The sequence below is a fragment of the Cynocephalus volans genome, chromosome 15, assembly GCF_027409185.1.
Source record: "Cynocephalus volans isolate mCynVol1 chromosome 15, mCynVol1.pri, whole genome shotgun sequence".
NCBI lineage: Eukaryota > Metazoa > Chordata > Mammalia > Dermoptera > Cynocephalidae > Cynocephalus > Cynocephalus volans.
In genome coordinates, this window is record NC_084474.1 from 18426727 (window position 1) to 18452443 (window position 25717).

Below are 25717 nucleotides of genomic sequence, written 5' to 3' on the forward strand. Positions count from 1 at the left end.
ATATGGCCTGTGCTTGTGGTTTTGATCTTGGCCTTCTCTAGGGTCTGGTTCAGCTCTTGCTCCCATGTGATTAACTCCTAAATCTGTGTTTTTATTTCCAGTTTCAGCCCCCCGAACTCCTAACCTTTATGTTCCCAGACTGTCTAAAACCAAAGGCATCGTAACTCCTCCTTCCTGCAAAAGCATAACAAAAGCATGAAGTTTCAACCCCAGCCCTTTCTCTTGAACCCACGCCGTGCACCGTGAATTTTCACTGATATCCTCAGGTCCTGCCCAGACGCAGGCAGCTACCAGGCTGTTGCAGACACCGTCTCTTCAGAGAATGCCACACCCTGCGTCCTGGTACCCTGGCTCCCTCTACTACTTTGTGCCCTTCCTGACCAGCTCAGCTGTGAGAGTGCAGCCCCAGGCCGGCTAGGCCATTGCTGTTGCTCTTACTTGCATAGGGGAGAGCGAGCAAGGTTATGACTGGTGTTTGGGGGAACCTCCCCTCGCTCTCTTCCTGCTCCCCTGTGAAGGGAATCCCCCTGACCATCTTCTGTGTCTTCGAGACCTTGCTTGCGAGACCACAAGAAGGACCCGAGCTCCTACCACCCAGCCCTCCTGGGGCGACTGCAGAGAGGACCCCATCTCTAGTTCTCCTCCTCTGGGCAGGGCTTGTGGAGCACCTCTGGGTGCAGCTGAGCCCGACAGCTTAATGTCAGGGTTCCCCATCTTGGGCAGTGTGAGGTTGCCCCGCATCCTGTTCTCCTCCCTGGCCTCATTAGTGACAGAGGGGCCAGCCAGCCCCTGTGTGGTCCTCTCCCAGCTGGTTCAGAATGTGAGTGGGGAGGAGGAGGTGGGTTACTTTCCTCAAACCCCATTACTGTGTTCCTGGCATCTAATTGGAACACATTTTTCATGCATTGTTATGATTAGGTGCTTAAGGGACGTGGGTTAACCCAGTGCTTTTGTAGGTTAACATGATAGTGTCCATGTGATAATGCCGTGTCAGAGGGAAAACTATTAAACTAGCAGTTGAAGAGCTTTTGGGGTGGGGTCACTTGCCGAAGTGAGCACAGCCTGAGGAACTGCACCGTAGGGCATGATGTCAGAGCCATGGGACCCAGTTGGTAACACTGGCATCGGGACAGATGTCTGCCTTGAAGCAGACTTTCAGAATGGGTTTCAGAAAGCTGGGCCTAACCAAATTCATATTAGTGTGAACTTTTACATACAGGGCCATGACTACGCCAGCTCTAAAAAGAAATTGAATCAATGCAAAGTTATGGTTGTTAAAGACAAGGAATAATTCAGTAATGTTTTCAGATTTACATTTGTAAAGAGCAAATGGCAATTTCTGTGTGAGGCTTTTTTTTTTCTTTTTCTTTTTATGTTTTTTGTTTTTTAAAATTTTTATCTGCGTGAGGCTTTTAACAAATCTTTTTGGCTTTTGGAAATCTGGTGAAAACTGTTATTAACTCCTTTCAAAGACAGGCAAGAACCATGAGCTTGCGCATCTTTTGGATGTTCTCCCTAACATTTTGGTATGACTTTATTGTTTGTGATGGCGTACTGGTATAAAATTATAACCGTGCTAAGCTTTGGAAGAGATAGTAAAAATGTTACCCCTAGCTAGGAAGTGCAGGTTAATGCACATGGACCATGAGGAACAGCACAGCACAATACGTAATTAAGTGCTGAGATGTTATGATGTAGTGTGGTCACTGCAGTAGTAGTGGGGAAAGAAATCAGAAAGTGTGACTTGCCCTCTTCTTTGATAAGTTGGAGGAACCGAGGAATAAACAAAATCATGGTCAGCCAAGGGTCCTGGCAGGAAACAGATGGCCAGCGCAGAAAAACCTGTAGGGGCCTGGGCAGGGGCCTTTTGTCCTCAGTGCCCTAGACATGGACGGTGGGGAGAGGAACACAGCCACTGCCACACCCCTGTTCCCTCTTCCTCTCAGCCTTCAATGCAAGGGGCCAGCCTCCTGGGGCTTAGGGAGGATCAGAGGGAGAGGGGCAGCCGGTTGGACAGGTCGGGAGAGGCTGAGCTGTGGTGAAATTGGAAGTTCAGACTGGGTGCGATCCTGACTTACAGTATGTGATGGAAATGGAGGAGAAAGGTTAGTTTGGAACCATGTGATGGGTTATAGTTGAAGACAGTAGAGGCAAAAAGTCAGAGGTTGTTGAAACAGCTCAGCCGGGAGGTGGCAGAGCTTTGGCCAGGGCAGGGAAGACTGAGTGGGAGAGGAAGAGACAATGTCGACATGGGGTGGGAACCCTTGGATGAGTAGCCGGTCACTCCGAGAATAGCTTAGAGCATGGAGCGAGAATAGCTTAGAAAGCCCCCTTTCAGGAGAACTAAGGTTTGGGAGTTGGAACTTAGATTCAGTCCAGAAATAGAAAACGTTTGAGAAGGGCAAGATACATAAAAAGATCACTTTAGAAAGGTTCATAAATAAAGCCATTTCAGTGAGAGGTTCTGCAACTTGTAGGTCAAGAAATGGCGAAAATAAGGCTGGCTGGTTAGCTCAGTTGGTTAGAGTGCTGCCTCGTAACACCACCTAGGCCAAGGGGTTTGGTTCTCCTTACAGGTCAGCTGTGAAAAAAAAATAAGGCGAAATATGTAACATTAAAAAACATTTTTAAATAAAGTCAAGATCTAAAAAAAATGATTTTATAATTTGACGTCGCTTTTGTAAATATTCTTACACCATAGGATGCAGTCAAAACAATATGACAATTCTGTAGAATATTAATATTGCACTTTCTGAATTGGAACAGCACAATGATAATTTGATTAGCAGTATGTAAGAGAGCTGTACAAATACAGTCACTACAAATTGAAGTGTGTCATTTCTCAACTCTCTTGAGTGTATGTGTTGTAACATTAAGAAGAACTGTCTCATGTCTTATACTTTAATGACTCTCATGTAATACTATTGTGTGGGTCTATTAAAAAGATACATCAACACATTCTGTGAGAGAATGCAGTAGAGAAACAGTTGCAGCTCACAGGAAAAGAGGCAAAGGATATGAGTAGAAAATGTATAGAGAGAAAGCTTAATTGTCAATAAACATGAAAATTTCCAAATTATGGAGTAATAAAGTAAATGTAAATTAAAATGAGATACTTTTTTCCTTCTTATCAAATTAGTGAAGATTTAAAAAATATGAGGGCTGGCCAGTTAGCTCAGTTGGTTAGAGTACAGCCTTATAACATCAGGGTCAAGGGTTCAGATCTCCATTCTGGCCAGCCACCCAAAAAAAAAAAAAAAAAAGAAAAATTCTTATGCTGTTAGAATATGGTAAGACCTGCATGCTCATTGTTGCTTGAAGTTCAATAAATATAAACATTTTGGGAGAAAATGAGAGACTATATTTATAAAGATCTTTATAAATAGCCATTCCAGCTGTATCAGTCATCTGTCCTAAGGAAAAATCTGAAATCCAGTCAACTATTATGAATAAGAAGTCACAACTTTTTTTCTGACAATGAGCAATTGAGAATGGTTGAATTTATGCTATATTCGTGTGTTAGAATATCATACAGACATTACAAATTATGGTTTTGGAAAATAGAAAGCTTAAAAGAGTAGAGTTCAAAACAATGTGTTAACTATGGTCCTGATTTTATACAGATTAAATTATAAGCATAGAAAGAGTAAGGAAAATACATCAATTTTTAAAATGGTTAATTTCAGGGATTGGCAGTTTTCCTTCATGTTTTAACAGCTGTGATTCCATAGTTATACAGATCTGGTTTGAATCCCTCCCCAACCATTTACTAGCTGTGTGACTTTGGACAAGGGTTTATTAGTTCTGTCTAACCTATTAGCTCTCTGACAAAAGGCAAGTTACTTAATTTATCTAAGACTCAATTTCTTCAACTGTGACATGGGATTGATAACAGTACTTATCTCATAGGTGTATGTGCATTAATGCAGTAATCCATCTAAAGCACTCTACACAGGGCTTGTTGCATTACTGACACTAATAATGTTAATTCTTTGGACTATAGGTAGTTTGTTTTCGTTGTTCTACTTTTTCTTTTCTAAATTTTATACCAAAGGGTTTTAAAACCCAAGAAACTATCTGATACCATATATGGAAGGAAGGACTCTGACAGTTTTTCAGTATTTTTGTGGTATAGACAGGAAAATCTTTTTTTTCCTAAAGTAATTTTAACCAGTTATATATCTGAAACAAATACTCCCAACTTTTGCCAGTTAGGGTTTTCTTTTCTTCTAGATCTCTTGGTAGTCTTTGGCTTATATTTTCTATTCCAAAGAAATTTTGTTGGGCAATAAGTTGAATTTTAAAAAAATTCCCCTTCCTGCCTTTTTTTAGTTTTCTAAAGTCAAAGAATACAAGAATCATCTTCTAAAAAATTTCTGTAGTTGAGATCTGAATTTGGTTAATATTAACTGCACGTTTAGCACTCAGATTTCAGACCTATTTGGTGCTAGCTTCTATACCTCTCACCTAATTGTTTAAATATGTGAGCATGATTTTGATATTTGGGAGGTGGAGGAAAAACCCCTCGAGACTCTGGAGCTTTTTAGTTAAAAAGGCTTACTCTGTCTTGGAGTGAGCCAATGTGGGTTAGTAGGAAGACTTTAGCATCTGGAACTCTTTCACCGTGGAAGTGTGTCTTTCTCATGGAAGAAACACATTTGCCTGCATGCAGCCTGGAGGAGCTTTCAGGCTATATTTTCTTCGCAGAAAAGTAACAGCTTTGCACTTAAAATAGCTTTAAAGTATTTGTCTCCTTGTAGTTATGTTACCTTTAATTTACTCTCAAACATTCTTTATTATGTCTTCTATGGCAAACACAGGGGGATAAGAAAAGGAAAAACAGAGACAAATTGTTAACATTGTTCCTTAAAGGAATTATCAGTAAATGGGTTGATGGTAGCATAAAACTTGAAAACCATAGAATCCAGAATATATGCAGCTACGTTTTATTACTGTATTTCATCAAATCTAAGTTGGTATCGGTTGTAAGATGTATCCTATTTCTTGTTATCAGCATCTTACTGACATATTGAAATGTGAAAAAAAAAAAGGTTTTAGAATTGATGAAATACAGTAATAACTAAAACAAAACAAAACAAACCCTCAGTTTGCAGTCGCTTGTATTTTTCAACTTTGTTTATGGAACAAAATGGAAACTTGTCTGGATGCATCTGAAATTGGAACTTAAGTCTCTAATCTTTAGCAAAAAGATGTCCCACCTGTGTGTCATTTTAATCACACCTGCTGCCACCTCTTACCTTGTTCCCTATGTTGTGAAAAACACATAGGGTACAGCATAGATGGACTGTGTGTCAGGCATTTCAGTGTGACTCTGCTTGGCTACTGGCCCTAATTTAAGCAGACAGTAGGCAACTTTTTACAGTGTTAATCTGGCAGACTGCTGTCAACACATTGGGTACCATAAAACAGTGTCACCAAGACTGTTCCACAAGAGTAATGCCAAAATCTATTAAAACTCACAGTAAAATGAGAAATGTACAGCTAACCATGCAAAGCCTGACTTGACAATGATCCAGTGTTTGATAGCATAGATTCTGAACTTAGCACTAGGATAGTGCCTATTTTGTACACATGCAAAACTAGGAAAATGAATGGTTCTTGTTCACAAGCAGTTTAAAATCTAATTAGTGATACAAAGGAATGAAGGGCCTCCTTTGATTTCTTATATCTAGGATCATCTGAGAGGATTTTGCATTACTTAGTATGAAACCAGTACAGGAGGAAAACAAGGTCGATAGACTTCTCCAGACTCCAATGTGAACCTGTTGTTAGACATTCCTCCTCCACCAGCCATGGGAAAGAATAATTTCAGATAAAATGATAGCAATTTAAAGATTACTTAAGTGTATAATTAGAGATTGGAAGAGGTAGAATGGCATAAAGGTTAGAGGCAAGGGCCCTGGAGTCAGACTGTCTGGGTTCAAAGCTTAGTTCCAGTACTTACTAGCTCTGGGACCTTGGGCAAGTAACCTTCTGTGTCTCAGTTTCCTCACTTATAAATAGGGTTAATAATAGTACCTTCCTTGGTGCCTGGCATATACCAAGCATTTATTGAACTGAGCTGTTATTAATATTGTATGGTCTGCTCTGTTTCTTAGTGAGGAGAACATGACAATGAGGGTGTAAGGACTTGCAGGGCCTTGGTGTCTATTAGTATGACTGCAGAACTTTCAAATAAAGATGGTAGATAACTTTTTTCCTTGGCATTATTGTGAGCATTATGCATCTTGAGAACAATTAGATACTAATGTCTTTAAAAGAAAAGATTGAAAGTATTATTGTGGCAGCTACCTATAGAACATTTGCCAGTAGTATCTTGGTCAGAGTGTTCTGGATTTCCCATGTGTCATGGTTTTAACAGAGCAGTGTGGATTTGGGTTGTAATGAAGTGTAGGAGCTGTGTTTTGCACAACATGACTAGGGCTTCTGTTTTATCCCACAGATTTCTGTATCTTAGGTGATATAACCAAATATTTTAATGTCACCAAAAAAATATATGACCATCCAGGAGAATTGAGATGATTTCAAAATTGTCAAACATTGATATTTTAACTGTTCTGTTTCTACTCACCTAGAGTGAGCCAGTCCTATTTTATTTTATTTCACTTTTCCCCCCAGACTGTTCTGCTGTATCCAGCTCTGTGTCTCCCACCTTTGCTATGGGATATACTGTAACTCCTCTCTTTCCTTCCCTGGAGCCTCTGTCTACTGTTGGATGGGGTGGGGGAGGGCAGAGAAAATTAGAATAAGAAATAGGACAAGACCTTAAGGAGCTTATGGTCATCTCTTCTCTCTGGTGCTCCTCTGGCTTCAAGGATCGTCCGTCACGTTCTGCTCTCTCAGCTGCATAATGGGTTAGATGAAGTGGGTTTTCCCCCTTTGTTTGTTATTGTTGTTTGATAGCTTGAGATTGTTTCTGTGGAATTTTTTTAAAATTCCAAACAGCCAAATTTCAAAAAATCATTAGGAATAAAACTAAATACTACATTAATACTTGTGATCGTTTGCCCTAGGCTCCTTCTAGCCACACTGGCAGCTTTTCACCTTCACAAATTGCATCTCGCTAGCTTCTGGAAGCTTACCATCTTACAGTAATTGCAGCTGTGACGACTGTTCTGGAGTAGGTGTATGTTACCTAACAGGTTGTGGAGTTTGTCAGTTGATGCCATGCCGAGACTGTGTCTTGACCTCACGAAAACCAGGGTTCTGTGTATATCTTAATCCAGGCTAGATAAAGACAACATGAGACCCAAAGGAATCAGCCCCACAGAATTGGGAGATGACTGTAGTTGGCCTACATGATGACATGATGCCAAATCAAGTGACCGACTAGTTGGAGAAACTTAAAAAAGTATGGCCAGCTCATGTGCTGGCTAGTACAGGTTAGCCAGTCGAATGGTCTGTAACCACGAAGGTTTCAGAGGCTACATCTGCTGTTGGTAGCCATTGGAGGCAGTATAACCTCACAGTTAAGAGCAGGGGTTCTGGAGTTCGAACCTGGTTCTAATTTAGACTCCTCACTTTGCCATGTGACCTTGGGAAAGCTACTTAAAGCCTGAAAAGGAGACCAGGGCCTGACGCCCACACTCGAAGTGAAGTGATGACGGCTATATGACCAGGATGGCGGCAGGTGTGTCATTGCCTGGGAACGCCGTGCTTTCCAGCAGTGGTGGGCTGCTCTCAGAGATTAGAACAGTCTGTTCATTTGAACTGTGTCTTCGTTTTTGGGCTGAGAGGAGTTTGTGGATAACGAATGTGTGGGCTGGAAAATAATCCGATGGAAAGTGAACACAGTATGCACACGGACGTAAACCTGACGTGATTCAGAATATCTTATGTGGTAGGAGCCAGTGTGTAGCAGCAATTTGACCAAGTCAGCAGACTATAGGTAAATTTTTAAAAAATCACATTGAATACATCTCTATAAGCAGCAGCAACGGTTTATTCACTACATATGTGAGCGAGCACGTGTGAAATGTCCGTGTGGTATGTAGTACTGAGTCTCAGCGAAGCCCCAGTGAACGGTCGTCGTGGTGGAAGAGATCACAGCACCAGTCTGCAGTCACGGGGACGGAGGCATCCGTGTCTACAGAGTCTTATGATCTCAACATCTTTATTTGAGGACTGTTCCTTTTATTTCCCCCAAATAAGTGTAAATCTCTTAAGGTTAAGTAGATTATTTTTCCTCTTTCTATTTTTCTATATACTTAAACTTGGACATTTGGTTGGGAACAGATGGGACTTAACTAGTTTTAATGAAGAGGACGTTTCTTACGCAAAGATTACATTGCGGCGTCTCCACGTATACAATCACTACAGTGCAGACTATTTTATTGTATCATAGTTCTTTCTTGTGTGACTGTCTACACTATATGATGGGACTATTTCTTACTATAATGATTCTCTCTTGAAATATGTTTTTATCAGGCAATTACAATTTTTAAAGAGTGAATTTTATTTGGAAAGGTGGGTTTGGGTGAGGAAAAAGCTGCTGGTTTGAAAGGTATCTGGTTTAGCAACAGCTCTATATGAATTTACAAAGTATTTTTAACCTTCCTGGGGATTTCGAGAAGCTTCTCCCTCATTATTTTTGGGGGAGGCACCCATCCTCTACTACTACTACTCTACTACTGCAGTTCCTAGAGGGAATTTGTACCTTGAGGTAGGGTGGTTTCGTGCCCCTGTGACCATCCTTAAGTCCCAGCATTGTGCTCTGCACAGAGTTGCTGGGGAATGAAGGCCTGTACATTCTTCCCTGCAGTGTTGTTTTTGGAGGCAGAACAAAATAGAGAAAAAACATGGACTTTAAAATTGGTGAGACCTGGTATCAAATACTAGCTCCTCTACTTGGTAGTTTTGTGATTTGGGAGAGTTACTTAATTGCTTTGATTTCAGTTTATTCATCTACAAAATATGGACAGTTAATAACTCAGGGGTAGCAGTGAGGATTATGTGGGGTGGAGAGTGTGGGGTGAGTGGGTGTGTGGTGTAAAGCACCCAGCACAGTGCCTTGTACACAGTGAGCACTGTTGAATGTTCATTTCTTATTTTTCTGCCTTAATGCCGATTTTCTAAATGTGGTGGGTATGTGACCCAGAAAGTAAAGTGTTTTCTTATTGTAGGTATTTCACTTTCTTTTTAGACTAGGTATTCCTCCTGATTTTTATTTAGGTAAGTATAATTATTATATTCATATCACACCTTGTCTTGTAGCCCTTGTTTTGTTTTTTTCTTTAACTTGACTGTCCATTCTTCATAGAACAACTGGAATCTATTTGGTCCCCTAAGTAAACAAAACTTTTTATGCCACGACCCTCCAGCCTCACAAGCTTGTTGTTTGTGAGAAGATGGAGACTGATTTTGGTTGTAAACTTAAACATACAATCTCTTACACCAACCCTTTACCTGTCAAATGTTTTTCATTTGCTGGTGAATGTAATGTGAAAATGACAGGGAATTTGCTCAGCTTCTTAGGGGCCTGTAGCTTGATTCTTCAGTTCTTGTAGCAAATCTTAGTTACCTGTTGCTTTGTAACAAACCACCCTGAAACTTAGTGGCCTAAAACAGCAGCCATCCATCTAGCTTGCATTTTAGATTGGTCTTAGCTGGCTTCACTCCTCACCCAGTGGCCAGTTGTCAGCTGGGGCCATGTGTGTGTACGTGTGTGTGAGAGATTGGGCCACATGCCTTATGTTCCAGTAGAGTGGCTCAGGCTTGTTGACATGGTGGCGGATGGGAGGGCAGCCCCAGTGCTCAGGCACTTTCAAATGTGACTGCCTGAAGTTCGCTGCTGTCTCTCTGACCAGAGCAGTTTCTGTGGCCGGGCAGTGTGGGGTTCCTGCTCTGGGGAGGTGTGGACACGTTGGGCCATCACTGCAGCTGTCTTCTACAGCGAATGTGCCCATCCCTCTCTCTTTTTTTCCTCCAATTTTTAAAAAAGTTAACAGAACTCTTTATCATGAAAAAATTTTGTTTATAAGATCCAATAATCATATTCTTGAAGCAATTCTTAAACATTTAACAAATCGCTTATTTGTAAATCAGTAAGTAACATATGAATACTAAACCTAAAAAATTTAGATAACCGAGACTACATTAGTCTCCAATTTGTTTTTATTGTAGTAAAATATATGTAACATAAAATTTACCATCTTAATCATTTCTAAGTGTGCAGTTCAGTGGTAATTAAATACATTCATAATGCTGTGCATCCACCCCCACCATCCAACTATGTAACTCTTTTCATCTTGCAAAGCTGAAACTCTGTGCCCATTACACAGGAGCTCCCTGTTTCCCCCTCCCTACGTGTGCACATCTTTTCACTCTTCTGTCAGATGCCTCTGACCAGTGATTGGTCCTAGCACTGAAATGGGAGGCCTAGGGGAGAGTGTGTTAGAATTTGTTGCTTTCTCTTCCTGTCTTTGGTCAAGTCAGAGTTATGGGTAGGAAACAAAGAAGAAAACAAAACAAGAATAGAGGCTATTTGTGCTTCCATTTTCCTCGTTATAGTAGTTAAATTTTAGAAAACGTTTTAGGATAAGTTCTTGAAATCCTATTTGGTTAAGAGTCAGTTGAGACAATAATCTCTACTCGCCCTCAAGGAAAAAAAGCAAATTCATGATGCTTCAATAACTGGAACCATGAAGCTCTCATTTTGCTTAGTTGCATCGTAAAATTAGCATTACATTCCTGTTTGTGAGTGTAAAGTGAACACGGTACTGTTCCACCCCTTTCTGGAAGGGCTGTCCCACCGGCAGGCAGTCCTCTCCTCCTGGTGTCATCTTGGAGAGCTCCTTCAGATTTTAATATCCCAACCTGCTCTCCTTCCCTGCATTCAGCCAGTTACCACGCCTGGCCTGTCGTTTGGCCTCATCTCTGAAACAGCTTTTAACTCCTACCTCTTTCTGTATCTGACTTCATTCTGCCAAATCTCGATTTAGCCATGCCTCAGCTCCTGGATCTACAATGTAAAACTTTCATTTACTCGTTTGAGACCCCTCGCTGCATTCTCTCTCCTGTCCCACTTCCCTCTCTCCTCCTCAGCATGGCCCAGCTCCACTCATGCCATTCTCTGAATTGTGCCCAGTCTTAAAACTTTTCCCCCCTGATGCTCCTCCTCCATCCCTCCCTCCTTTTCTTAAGACTTCTCTTTAACCTACTCGTAGAAAAAGTTCTCCCTTGGTTAAATTTCCTTAGTACTCTTGAACTTGGTCATGTATTTTATCCCACCCTTCCTAAGGTATTGGCCTTAGAATTAGTTGTTTCATGTTTGTTTATTGATCCAAAAAAGTAATTATGAATATCTGTGGGCTGGGCACTATGCTAAGTGTTGAGGATACAGAGGCGAACAAAACTGTACTGGGTGCTCAAGTCTGGTGGGGTGGATGGATATTAACCACATGATTGCACAAACCTGTAGAAGGGCAACTGTGATCATTGTTTAGGAAAAAAGGAGCAGTATGTGGTGCTATGGAGTGGATAACGGGCATCTGATTTAGTTCAGGAGATGCACCCATGGAAGGTAAGCTTGAACTGGGGTCCTCTTGTCGAAAGGCTCTGTGGCTGCACTGGGGAGAGCTTGGTCTGTACCCCCAGAGGAATGGGAAGCAGTTACTCTGGTTGCACCATGTGCATAGATAGGAAGGGGCTGGAGAGGGTGGCAGAAGATGATTGGGTAGTTTAGGTGAGAGGTGATAGTGATTTGATCTAGTGTGGTGGTCCTGGATGTAGATAGAAGAAAACAAAACAAGAATAGAGGCTATTTGTGCTTCCATTTTCCTCGTTATAGTAGTTAAATTTTAGAAAACGTTTTAGGATAAGTTCTTGAAATCCTATTCTCTCAGAAAGATTTAGCCAGTAAAATCAGTAACATTTGATGATAGATTGGTTGTGAAGAGCTCTAGGGGGAAGAAGGTGTCCTGGGGGACTCCTGGATTGCTGGTTTGCCTAAATGGCTACCTGCGTGACTGATGTTCATGGGGCCAAACCGATAGCCCATATGGTTTCTCTGCAAATTAACAAGAGGTGTCCTTTCTCTATGGCATGTGGCTTGGCTCTTGGAGTACTGGCTAGATTTTTGCACCCACTTGCTTCCCCCAGTCCTTTGTGCAGTGTAGAGACTGTCTAGTCACACCTGACTATAATAGCCCCTGGCCAGTCACCCGGATGCAGGCTCACCAGCTTTCTTTTTCCCCTCCTGTGCAATCCAGGTGAAATTTGTCTACTTTTTTTTTCTTTTAAAAATCAAATGGCAGAGACTGGAGTGTGTAAAAGCAAGTGGGAAGGATCCAGTTGAGAGGTGGGCTATAAGGGTCTGTATAGGAAGGAGAGTAAAAGGTAATTGATGTAGTGAGAGTCTTGAAAGGGAGAGAAGTATGGAGTCCAGAAGTGGAAGAACAGGACTCAGCTTAGATGAGCATAGCTGCTCTGTGGTAACAGGAAGGCAGGAGGAGCGGACGGATGCAGATGTGAGCGAGCCTGTGAGTTTGCTATTAGGAACTCCCACATGTAGCCATCAGAGGGGCTCCTGTTTCCCCTGCAAAGTAGGAAGTGAGATTACTTAGTTATTCATTGCTCTTCCAACCAGAATGTAAATCCATTGAGGACAAAGAGGTGTGTATATACAACATATAAACATGCTTATTTGTTCTTTCACAGAGCTAGTATGATAGTTACTTAATTGTTGGGTGTCATTGAAAAATCGGACTCATTGAAGAGTTAGATATGAAATTGCATCTAAAAGATAACTATTTTATCAAGTTTGCAAAAATATTAAGTGCTGTAAACATGCGCCATGCTAAATTATTCCTAATGATGTTCTGAATGTTACCAGTTTAATTTGTAATAAGGTATTCGTAACTAAACCTCTTAAAGTAAAAATAGCACATTTATGCTAATATTTTGGTGCCTGGGCTTTAGGGAAATGCATTCCACCAACCTTTTGAGATTTACAAATAAAGTACAAAGTTAACTGTTACACAGGTGGAAGAGAAAACAGAGAGGGAGACAAGCTACATGGAAGAATGCTTTTTACATCAACCCCTGTGCATTGGGTCAACATTACATAATAAAATGAATCACATCTGTAATGTATTCTATTGCTTACCAGGCACTTTAACACACATTGGTACTATAATCCATATAGGAAAGGTGGTATTTTTTAGAAGAAACTTAGTATTTCTCCAAGGCCATATACATAGTAGATGGGTGAGATATGCTTGATTCTAGGTCTCAGGACTCCAGAAGAGTCAAGTGCACTTCCGCCTTGGGCATCCCAAAAGGATGAATTAAATTTTTTAGTGGGCCCCTAGCTATGCAGTTTCAAGTAATGCAGAGAATCTAATGGAAACACACAGAACCTTGTACACTGTGGTGATTATGCTCATTTGATCTGATTGCTTTAGAGAGAGTAGCAAGTTTTCTGATTATGCCAGTGCAAAATTACTTAAAATGGTTAAAGTTTGAATTTGGGTTAGATAGTGGAACCATTATGAATTGCTTAAGTTGGTAACATTCAGGAAGTAGTTAGGAATAACTCTGTATGGCACATTTTTATAGTACTTAGTATTTTTACACATTTAGTAAAATAGTTTTATGATACCAGGAATATTTTTATGCTTGGCCAGAATTTTGCATATAGTTTAATAAAGATAATTTAAACAGTATGCTGGTACAATGTCTAAACAGTGTATGTGATGGAAGAGCAAAGGGTGATACTAGACCACTTGTTATATATTGCATGCACAGAACTTCTCAGTAGAAGATCTTGCTCTAATTACTGAGTAGTCATAATACAAAATAAGAATTAGAACTGTAGTATATAAAACGATAAATTAGAAACTCATTTATCTTCAAATTATAAGGACAAACTGTAGTAATTTACTTACGATTTGGTGATTTTAAGAGGTTTTAAATCTCTCAGTGAAATTATTTTGCCAATTAAAAAAGTCAGTATACTGAAAGTTAGTTTTCATATATGAAGAAAATGGGCATTCTTTTAAGTGTTTACTAATCTACACAGATCTTACAAAATATATATTCAGATTCTGCATAGGAGCTCTGAATCTATGATGCAGAACAGGTAATTGTTAATAAGAAATACCTTTTGATGCTGTTTAGTGTGGTCTTGAAACTGTTTATTCCTGCATTCACAGAGGCTGAAATATACAAATATTGACAAAACTAGATTTATTGATGACTTCATTTATTGAAGATATGGTGAATCTGTACATCCAGCAGTCCCCTTTGCCCTGAGTGACTCTCCTCTAGTTCTAGATTTGGAGATTGTAATTTACTGTCCTATTCTTATGTCACTCACCTGTTCCCCATGAGCAACTTAGATGTGTCTCTTAGTGTAAAAGATACTTCATTTACTGATTAATGGATTGAATTAATGAAAAAGGTTTACAGGTTACCCTTCTATAAGAAAATAGTAATTATGAAGAATTGATGATCAGAATTGGGTAACTAATAGATGATCCACCCAGCACTTACTGACAAACCTGCTATGGCAAGGCGTGGTGCCAGGTACCTATAGATTTGAACCAAATAGTGTGTATAGCCTGTTGAAGTATTAAGACCTTAAGTGTTTGTCATACACGGCCAGTTAAAGTGTTGGGGAGGGTTCCTGGAGGACAGCTTTGTGCAGGAATTTGTGCAGGATGTAATGAATGTGTGCTAACTAGAGAGAGTGGTGAGGAGGGCTGTGTGAGGAAAGCAGCAAAGTTTTGTATTTGGGAAATAAAAAGAATTTGGGTGAAACAGGAGATGCGAAGATGCTCAGGAGGGCATTGGGAATGAGTCTAGTTTTTTTTTTTTTACGCTGGGAGGGGGGACGACAGAGCTGTGTTTGAGGACTAGGGCTTCAGAATCACATCGGCCTTCTCCCCAGCCATTCTCCAGTCGCCCAGGTACACAATCTCCACTTCATCTCTGACGTTCTCTCGTCTCGCAACCCTCCATATCCAGCACGCTGAAGAGTTTGTAGATTTTATCTCCCGGCACCCTCAGGGTCTGTGGCCTTCTCTGCGGGAGGACTGCGGAGACGACTGCAGAGACGTCTGTCCCTCCTGCGCACGGCCCAGCGGCCACACGCCTGCGTGCGACACCCACTTGCCGGGCTCCGCCTGCACGCAGGCCTCCCTCCTTCTTCCTGACCTTGCCGGCCTAACTTTCCAACCATAGCATCTACCCCTCTTCATAAGTAGATCCCGTGATGAGGCTTCACCGGGTCACTCCCGGTGCCTGAGCACGCAGTACTTTCCCTCTCGTGCTCTGCTCTTGCTTCGCCCCGTGTCGAGGACCTTTTGCCCACTCAGACCCGTCTGTGCCCATCAGTCCTGCTTGTCTTCAGGTTCTGTTTCCAAGGCCACTGCTTCTGTGAAGCCATTTCCGTTTTTTTTCCCCCGGATGCAGTTTCCTTACCTTCCGTCATCTCCTCTCTCTGGTCATTCATGCCCGCAGCAGACGTGGCGCCAGTGAGCACACAGTGGGCGCTCAGCCCCGGGGCTCGCATGCGCAGTGCCGCTTCGCTGGCGCGCCCTCTCCCGGGCGCTCGCGGCTCTGTGCCCGGTGCTCGGCTCTGACCGCAGCTCGCTCCTGTTGCAGTTTCTAAATTTGAATTGCACCTCGTTATCGACGTTCCTGTTCTCTTCCCTTACATTATAAGCTCTCTGAAGGCAGCCTAGGCTATTTTAGTATTTTTTTAATTAATATTTTCCTATTAAGGGGAAAGGTCTGATCTCTGAAGTGGGTAGGTAATTGTAACCTTACCTAACAAGTAGCCAAGGTGCGTTGTATAGCTTGTAATATTTTGATTAACTTGATAAAATGGTGGATTCCATTAAAGGAGGGAATCCTGTGTATGCTTGACTAGAACTCAGCTAAGTTAGAGGAAGGCGGGGAAGGTAAATATGGTGAAACAATCATTGAAGCTTATTCATTTTATTTTTGTATCCCCATAGTACCGGCGAACAGCCTAGGGTAGTAGGTTTGCAGGTTTTGATTGAATTGAAAAATAAAGCTCTTAGGTAAAAGTTATCATCTCGTGACGAAGTGTATTATATTATTAAATCACATTGTGTCGTTGTGTCATTGTTACTTTCTTCTCTGCTCTTCTGACTAAATGGAACTCATCGAGAATTTCTTGTTTACTTTTTATGCCTTGCACCAAGCCCAGTGTCTGACACATCGTGTGCACATTTAAGTTTTTAAATAAAAAATTGAAACTGTATTTAAGGGTGAAAGCAAACTTTAGTTACAATTTATTCTTATCTCAAAGAAAAAGGTTAACTGCGAGATGATGGGTAACTTGACTATAGTAACCATTTTACTTTGTGTATCAGAACATCATGTTGTACACCTTAAATGTATAAATAAATCCAATTTATTCTTACTTCTAATCACAGTAATAGAAAATGACAAAGATAGTGGTTCTCCTACAGAGGAGTTTAAAATGAATCCTATGATAATGATTTGTATAAATTCACATATTTATAACTTGTTATTAGTAGTGGGGTATTTAAGACTGGAGAGTTACAAATATGGGTCGTTGGTAATAAATTCGATTATCCTTTTACATTTCAGATTTTAATTCGCTTAGTAGTGTTTATAATAGCTGTTTTTGCAGTGATTACACAAATTCACTCCTTTTTGGAGGAAAGAGTTCTCCCAATTCCAGTTTCTTCTTTATATCTTGTTCAGCTGAAGAGGTTCTCTTCTTTTCATAAATGGGGGGAGGAGGGACCCTAGAAAGGAATTTTAGATGTCAAAATACATGTTCTTAATTCATTATAATTCTTGTGAAGATGTTTTAATTTTTAAGAGTTTTCTTTTTAATCTTATTGACGATGTTAGTCCCAGCAGCAGTATATTTTTCAGTATCGCCCACAGCACTTATCCTGGAAGCACTAACCCAGTAGAGGATAGTTGAGAAGGGAATCTGTTTGTTCAAAATGCACCATTTAGCTCTTTGGCTTGTGACAGATGAACGTCTTTCCTTTCTTCATTGTACCAACTGTATTAATGTTGATAAATTACCAATCTTATAGTTGATTTTGTTAAGTTTAAAATCAAGTTCTAATCAAGATTCAGAAACTCGGTGTCTTTCTTGTTGTTGAGAACACAGATCCATTTTTATCTGCTTTCCACTGCCTGTTGCAAGTGTTATAACATTGTTTTAGAGATCATATAATGCCATACCTAAATCCTTAATTTTGAGGTGTTTTAAATGTGCATATTTGTGTCATGGATGATCAGCCTGAAACCTCTTGGATTGAAAAATGGTGCGTTTTTTAAAGACTAGAGTGCAACGTGTACCTCAGAGAGCAGTGTAGTTGCATGAGGGCAAAACCAAAACTTCACATAGGAACAGCTCCAGCTGAGATGTTGTCACATGGCTGTGATGTCCACCTCCTGGATTCTTGCTTCAGAAAGGGCTGGAAAACACATGATGTTCACAGACATGTGTCTGCAGGTAGGCAGGAAAGGATGCACAGGAAATTGTGTTGAGTTGATTATCTTTGGAAAGTGAGACTAGGGCTGGCAGTGGAAGAGTAAATGAAATGTATTTTTCAAGTTTTAGTCTTCTCTGTTGTTGGGTTTTTCTTTTCTTGTTATATCATAGGTTACTTTTACACTAAAACTGTTTGACATTTTGTAAACATAATGGGTGTAATAACCCAATGTTCCCTGCAGTTCTGCTCTACTTCCTGGTACCTCCAAGGTCTTTGGACAAGTGGAGCCATTAAAAGCCTGTGACTGTCCATCTTTAGAGTAAAGTGTAAACATTGAACAACTGTTTACTTTGTGCAGGACTTTTACTAATAAACTTATTTACAGTTCCGCATCACGTTTTAAAGGGGGAGAAAAAAGTTAGCTCCTGGGGAAAGAATCTCTGAGGCCTGCCGAATTCCATTTCCTTGTGGATGAGACAAGAAGGTTATAATGGAGTCCAGAGCAGTTTCAAGGCAAAGTGTAGCAGCCTCATCAGATACAGCCTGGCGGCCTAGTGACTTATAATAAGGGTGGCATGTAATTAGAAATTGTTCCTGTCTTTTCTGAGTACTGATGAAAACCATGGCTCAGAGGTTAATTCAAATAATAATTAATATTGGTCTCTGTCAGTACAGGGTGGTAATGAAATCTTTCGTTCTTCGATGACTTTGACTTTAAATGTTGAGAGAGGAGTAGAAATGGTGTTATTCCTCATGCTAATTGTGGGGAAGCTTCAACAACTGAACACAACATGGTAAAGCATGTTATTTGGAAAGGTGTTGAGCACAAAATTTCTTTGTAGCTTGCAGTTGCCTACAGTAGAAGCTATAATGTGATGTAGAAATATTAGCGTTATTTTATTCACTAAAGTGATAATTATTTAGAGTGAGTATTAGGAAGGCAGTAGTAATTGATCCTACCATTGTGGACTGAGGAAGCTTATATTGGTCCCTTACTTTTCCTACTATATTTGTGTACATAGTGTACAGCATTAAATTACCCATTAAATCTTAACAGATTACATATACGCTTTAATCTAAAAACAGAAACATCAAATGGCTGGTTGACCAGAGAAGCTTGAATATCCTTTCCAACATTGAAAGTCAGTGATTCTGTAAGTCACATACGATAAACATTTTTCATGTATAGAGATAGAAGTTACAAATGATGTAGGAGATATATAGTTTATGTAAGAAGATTATTTGGAAATGCATAAGTATCTGTCAGTACAAATCAGCTGTAGCTTTACAAAGCTGTAAATGCCAAATACAGTTGTTTGACATAATTTTGATAGAAGGAAAATGTTTAGGCAGGACAGTTTTTAAGAAATAATTACAAATGCTTCATTGAGTAACTTGGTCTGAAATTGCAGTTTTCTTTTTTGAAATGTTTTTTGACTGAATTACTACAGCTTAATCTCTTAAGGGTGATGTTTGTATCATTCTATACAACATCATCTTTTGTAAGGAAAAGTAATAGAACAAGAAAAGAAGAATTTATACAATGTTTGAGGACTTTGAGATGCTTCACATGCACTAATAGAGGAACACACAAAAGGAGACAGAATAGCAGAATCTGCCCTTGTGTGTCCTTCACCAAGTCCATTAACTCAGGCCAGTCTTATTTCATTCATACTCACGCTGGCTTCCCCTGTGTTCTGTATTATTTAGAAGCAAATCTTAAACAGCATATTATTTTATTTAAAAATACTTCAATATGTATCACTAAAAGGAAAAAATTATTTCCAAATTAAGTCACTTTAAAAGCTTTGTGGACATTTTAAGGACTTTTTTGTAATTGAAAAGCTGTACTATATTTGAGGAGGGATTTGTAAGCATGTTTTCTTAGCTAGAATATATTAGGTGATAGGCAATTGTCAGGATCAGTAGGTTTAATTTGATTTCAAGAGCAGTCGTTGAATTCTGAAATGAGAATGACAGGATCAAAACATCATTTTATTTACAAAAGCAACATTCTTTCTAGGGTGGTGTTGTCAAGATTGTTGGGAGGCCAGAGGCTTTGGGGGACGTGGTTAAGAGTTGAGGAGGAGCTCGTCTAGAGCTCTGTTGCTGTATGGGGTAGACCCACACAGATTCTAGAAGTCAGGGAAAAAGCATCACAATGTAGTCAAAGTGACCTTTCCCCCAAAACCAAGTCATGTCACTTGTCTGCTTAACACCATAGGTTGGCTTCTCATTGTCTTCATACAGTCCAGGAATTTTGATATGATTTCTTTTTTTTTCCCAAAAGGACATAAGAAGTAATGAATCTTTAATGACACTAACTTAAAGAAAAAAAAAATTTAAAAAGCGCATTCCTTCATTTCACACCCCCAGATTTTGGCTCTAAGCGATGCTTCCTGGTAAAACTTAGGGCAAATTAAGGCCTTTGAAGGTGGAGGGGAAGGTGGAGGCCGTGTCCTGAGTTTAGAGGGAGGGTTGTGGGCCAGGGGTGCAGAGATTGGGTGTGTGTGGCCTGGGGTTTAGAGGGAGGGTTCTGGGAGGGGGAGGGGGACACAGGGTGGGGGGATTGTGCCCTAGGGTTGGTGGGGACGGTCCTAGGCTAGGGGTGGAAAGGCAGGGCCTATGTCCTGGGATTTAGTGGGTGTCCCAGGCAAGGGCCCTGAGCTCCAAGGTACTCCTGGGATAGGAGTCAAAGGTGAGAAAAAGCTCAGCTACAGAGGAGAGTCTCTAGTGGGTCAGACAGGACAGAAGGAAGGGGTGAGGGCTGTCCTCCCCAGGCTCCCAGAGGACTTGGGCCGACAGCTGCGGGACAAGGTGGCCTCCCTGCCCAGCACGGTGTTTAGCCGCTGCCCAGCCTCAGGGTTCTCTGGAGCTCGCCGACCCCGTCCTGACCCAGGGGAGAGCAAGCCAGACACAGCCCGAAAACGTGGGGGTGCGGGCCGAGGGGACCAACGCTTTGCCGCCTCCCCCACCCTGGCCCTGGCAGGTGGGCCACGGGCAGAGACATGGCCCTAGGCCAGGGCGAGGAAGCGGAGGCTGCTGGAGCTGGTGGTTGCCGCTGCTCTGCGCCACCTGGCTCGGAGCCCTGCCCGTCTGCCCTGCCTGGCCTCGCCTCATTCACCTCTGCTCATCCTGGCTCTGGCCGTCCCTGGCGGAGACCTGCCCTGGCCATACCCCGGACGGGCCCCGGTCACGGGCCTCAGCAGCCTGCAGACGCGGCATGGCGGGGCCTCGTGCGGGCCGGGCTCTGTCCAAGCTGTGCTCGCAGGGAGCGCAGGCTGGCAAGGCGATGGCGATGGCAGAGCGCTGAGGTGGCACGGGGCAGGGGGCGAGAGGGAATATTCTGCTGACAGCGACAAGGGTCCAGGGGAGACATATTCTGTCTGAAGTACTTGGTTTTTGAGTTGGTGGGATAGCCACATGCATAGCTCCTTTGATCAGTGAGAAATGTGACTGAAAAAGGATGTAGAGTTTTACAGGCGATGTTAAAAGAATCCACGGCAGCAGCATTGACATGATTTGCTTCCTAAGAGAGATCAAAGTGAAGAGCTAACAGCATTGGGTTAAACTTTGGAGTGCATTTTTGATTGATAAGGATGGATGAACCATTGCTGGTCTTCCAGTTGCATGTATCCCTTATGGACTGAGACACTAACTCAGGAGGGGAACTTTCCAGAGGGCCCTGTGTATGTCTGGCTTTGGTCAAAGGAGCTTCCCGACCTGGGGCAGCAGCTGAGTCCATGGTAACGAGCCGGCTGGTTTAAGCAAGCCTACTGAAACACCCTAGAACAAGGCTTCTCCTTTTTCTGCACGTGGTAACCCTCTACATTAAAAAAACAAAAACAAAAAAACCAGAAAACAGAAAAACGCCACACAATATAATGGAAAAACCCTAAACTTGGGATAGGAAATCTAGGCTCCTATTTTGTTGCTAACACCTCTATACAAGGGTACTTCAAAGAGTTCATGGAAAAACAGGATTAGAAGATAATATGAATCTTTCCATGAGTTTTCTGAAGCACTCTTGTACATGTGGACAAAACACGTACCCATTCCAGCCATGTCTCTTCATTTGTGAAAGGTGGTGGCTCTGTACCTTCACAGTGTACTTCATAGGATGTTGTGAGGCACAGTGAGGTGGCAGATGTTAAAGTCCTTCCCATCACCATCGTTTTCAGAACCTTTATCACATTGTGATGTTAGAAACCTTGGAGTCCTCCTTGACTCCTCTTTCTCTCACAGCTACATGAAATTTGTCCTCAAATCCTGTTGGCTCCACTTTCAGAGTATATGCGGAATCTGACAACTTTTGTCTCCACTTCTACTGCCCTAGCCCAGGTGGCCTTTATTCTTGTCGGTGTTACTGCAGCAGCTCCCTAGCTGCTCTCCCTGTTTCTGCCCATGCTGTCTTCAGTCTCTTTCCTACGTAGCAGTCAGTCACCGTTCAAAGCCCGAGTCAGATCATGTTTCTCTTCTGCTGAAAATGCTTCCTGGACCACCTCTCTTGGGTAAAACCTCAGCCCTCACAGAAGCACCCCCAGCCTCCACGATGTCCTTGGTGTCCTTTGGGTGCTTGGACTCAAGCCCACCTCTTGGTGTCCACTCCTGCTCTGTCCTCTTTGAACACTGCCCTCTCAGGGCCTGCTGGGCTCACTCAGCTCCTTCCACATCGTCACTAAGTGCCATCTTCCCTGTGAAGCATCCCCTCCCACCCCCAATTTAAGATGACACTCCCTTCCTCCAAAATTCCTGTCCGCCTTCTGTGTTGTGGTTTTTCTCTCATACTTACCTTTTAGCTACTTACATTTTACTCATTTATTCTGTTTGACCCTCTCCTCACTAGAATGTAATTATTTCCATGAAAGTGGGAATTGCTGTCTGCAGCGTTTACTGATGCATCCGCCGTGCCTAGAACAGTGACAGATGGTAGGTGCTCCGGAAATATTTGTTGCCTCAAATTATATAGAAGGTAATCATTGGAGGGAAAATGTCTTCAGCTTTCTTCTCTGTAGTACATATCTTTTGGCATGGTACAGCTGATGAACATTTGCAAGCAAGATACCAAATATTGTTATACTGCAGTGGCTTCCAGAAACTAAAGGCAGCTTTTCTCCTTGAGGTGGTCTTAATTAGCAGATCAGATTTTCCCCGTGTTTAGATTTAGCTTACGCCTTTCTTGGCTGCAGCGATGCTTGGGCGGTGATGTGCCCTCCCTCACAGCATTGTGTCAGGGGCACGTGATGTCCCTTTGTCCCCTTTACTGGTGATGTTTAGTTTGATCATTTGGTAAAGGTAGTATATTGTCTAAAAGGAAATTTAAAAAATTCTATTCATAACCTTAGTTTATTGTCAAGTTAGGATTATGGTGATTTGCTTGCTTGAAAATGAAGGAAAGTGTATCATTGTGGTGTTTTCATTTAGTTAACGTGTTGGCTGGAACATAAACACATTCATTAACTATTAGACTTGGCAATAGTTATTACACATTTGTTATTTCAGAGTATTTCCAGCGGAGAATATTTTACTTATCTACAAATTAGGTGGGGCCTCTGTGGTGGCACACTATGTAATGCCACTTCTTCACTGTTACTTTCCACGTGGTCATGCTGCCACTCAAGTGGTTAGGTAGTTGAATCTTAGCAATGCAGGGGATGGGCAGGTGGTATGCAGGGGGTGGGATGAGTTGAAAAGTGTGAGTGAAATAACTAGCCATTAAAGTTGATTGATTTAAGTTTGATTATATGTGTATAAACAGCATCTTGCATTCTGGAGTAACACTTGAATGATTCATTACTTGAATATGAGAAAGAATTTGTCACCTGTGGGGTAGAGAGCTTTGGAGATGACAGACTTCTTTTATTAATACAAATAAATCTGAATTATAATTATCAGATTAGTGGACTGAAAGTACTTTGTGAAGTTCCAAAGCAGGAATTTGGAAAATTTGGATAACTTGCATTTTGAACTTCCACAATTGTTAAGAAATTTATATAGGTAGGTTGATTTTGTATCTTTGAAATATTTGTTGCATACATGGGGATTCAAACATGTATAAACATTTTTTCCGAAAATTCCCTTGACAGTGAAATATGTATTGGTCTTGGACTTACACATTCTTATAAGTACTGATTAAATATTCTAGGAGTTAGGGGCTGGCCCATGGCTCACTTGGGAGAGCATGGTGCTGATAACACCAAGTCAAGGGTTAAGATCCCCTTCCCGGCCATTAAAAAAAAAAAAAATTCTAGGGGTTAGTTTGTCTTGTCTGTGAATTGTTTGTCTTGTCTGTGAATTATTAAGAGATCAACTCTGTACTAGGCCCTGTGGGGTCCTGGGGTATTAAAGGTACACAAGGCATGCTCTGCACCTGCCCTTGCAGGGGCTCCCAGCCCAGGGAACCTGCTCAGAGCACAGAAGGCAGTGTCTCTGGTGAGCACTGTGAAGGAAAGCAGAGTCCATTCTGAGAGCAGACAACCAACAACTGGCATCTTCATCCCCACAGGTGTTCCTGCTGCCCTACGAGGAAACCAGGGCTGTGTGAGATTTACTGGCCCAGCCGGGGTTACCAGCTAGCAGAACTTGGATGGAAGCCAGATCTGTTTGACACAAGAAAAAAAAATTGTAATAAATTATTTTCTAACATCTGGCTGTTTGTAAGTATGCTTATTCCAAAATAATCAAGCCATAAAACATATACAGAGTAGAAAGTAAAAGCCCCCACCCCTGATAAACTCAGGTACGTTCATTATTCTGGGATTTTTAGTGGGAGAAAGGTTTCAGAGTGTGAGCAGATTATACATACATAACTCCTTTCTTTTCATAATACTCTGACTGATCTTTTTATATCAACACAGAGATCTAATGTATCTTTTCATCTAGCTCAAACAACCATAGCCTATTCCATGTAACTTCATTTACCTGTCTGCTTTCAATGGCCATTTAAGTCATTTCAGTGTTTCACTATTGAAAATGTTGTTGCTGTAAAGATCATACCTTTATATACCTCTCTGTACACTTGGGTATAAATTCCTAGAAAGGGACATTACAGGGTCACAGACTATGTTCATTTTTATATATGGTACATGTGCCTGGATTGGCCCCAGAAAGGCCACATCAGTTCACACTCCTTTCAGTGGTGCAGGAGTTGCCCATTTTTTTCTGCACTCACCAACTCTGGACATTATTGCCCTTTGCCAATTTGATAGGTGCATTTCTTTTATTACCAGTAAAGTCGAGTGTCTTTCTATGTGTGTTTTTGTCCTTTTGTGTTTCCTTAAAGTCTGTTCTCTACACCATTGTGCTGTATGTCCTCCAGCTCCTGTAATCACTTTCTGTGATTGAAGATCAGATGTGAACCTGGGCACCTTTCTCAGTTCTACTAGAGATAGTAGAGGTTAAGCCAGCTGCCTCTGAGAGCTGTCTTGGGGATTATTCCCATTGCTGCCTTTCGCCAGCAGTGGCTCCTTGGCAAGCTACTTAACCTTTAAGCCCTCAGCTTCCATTCCTGTAATGGGGGTAACAAGGATTAAAAGAACAAGGGCATCTGAAGCCCTAGCCCAGGGCCTGGCACATGAGTAAACGTCTAGTAAATGTCTGCCACCATCAGTGGCAGCACCAGCATGGGAGATTGCTTTCCCTCTCTCCTCTCTTCTCTGTGGTAATCCCAGTGAGTCCCGCCAGCTGCTTTGGATCCCTGTCAGTGCTGGGATTCCCTTGGCAGTTGCTTTTCCACGTGCACTCCTTTCTCTTTGTCCCTCCATGTGACAGGTTCTGCAGGTGAGGTCCTGGACCAGCAGCATCAGCCTTGGCATGGAGCCTGAGCATTTTCCTTCTGGTTAGGATTATGGACTGGATTGTGGTCCCCTTCCTCCCCCATTCATATGTTGCAGCTTCAGTCTTCAGTGTGATTATATTTGGAGGTAGGGCCTTTAGGGAGGCAATTAAGGTTAAATGAGGTCATAAGGGTGGGATCCTGTTCCAATCCCTTGATTGTAATGAGAGAGCTCGCTCTCTCCTGTCTTACAAAGAGGCGGCCATGTAAGCACACAGCGAGATGGTGTCTACCTACAAGCCAGCAGAAGAGGCCTCAGAATGATACCTACCTTCTTTGATCTCGGACTTCCAGCCTCCAGAACTGGGAGAAATAAATTTCTCTTCAAGCCACCCAGTCTATGGTATTTTGTTGTGGTGCTCTGGAAGACTGAGATCATTTGAGAACCACTGCCTTGGCATGTGGGTGC

At 41.7% G+C, this 25717-nt stretch overlaps 1 protein-coding gene across 4 annotated transcripts in view; it reads left to right on the plus strand.

Annotated features, from left to right (window-relative positions):
* Positions 1 to 25717, plus strand: part of CHD7 (chromodomain helicase DNA binding protein 7) — a 177776-nt gene that overhangs the window by 13923 nt on the left and 138136 nt on the right. For 3 of the 4 annotated variants that reach the window (XM_063080139.1, XM_063080142.1, XM_063080141.1), the window contains exon 2: positions 23980 to 24130. The exons of the other annotated variant lie outside the window; for it this stretch is intronic. The gene's annotated coding sequence lies outside the window, so the exon portion shown is untranslated. The remainder of the gene's footprint in view (positions 1 to 23979; positions 24131 to 25717) is intronic. 4 annotated transcript variants of the gene reach the window in all.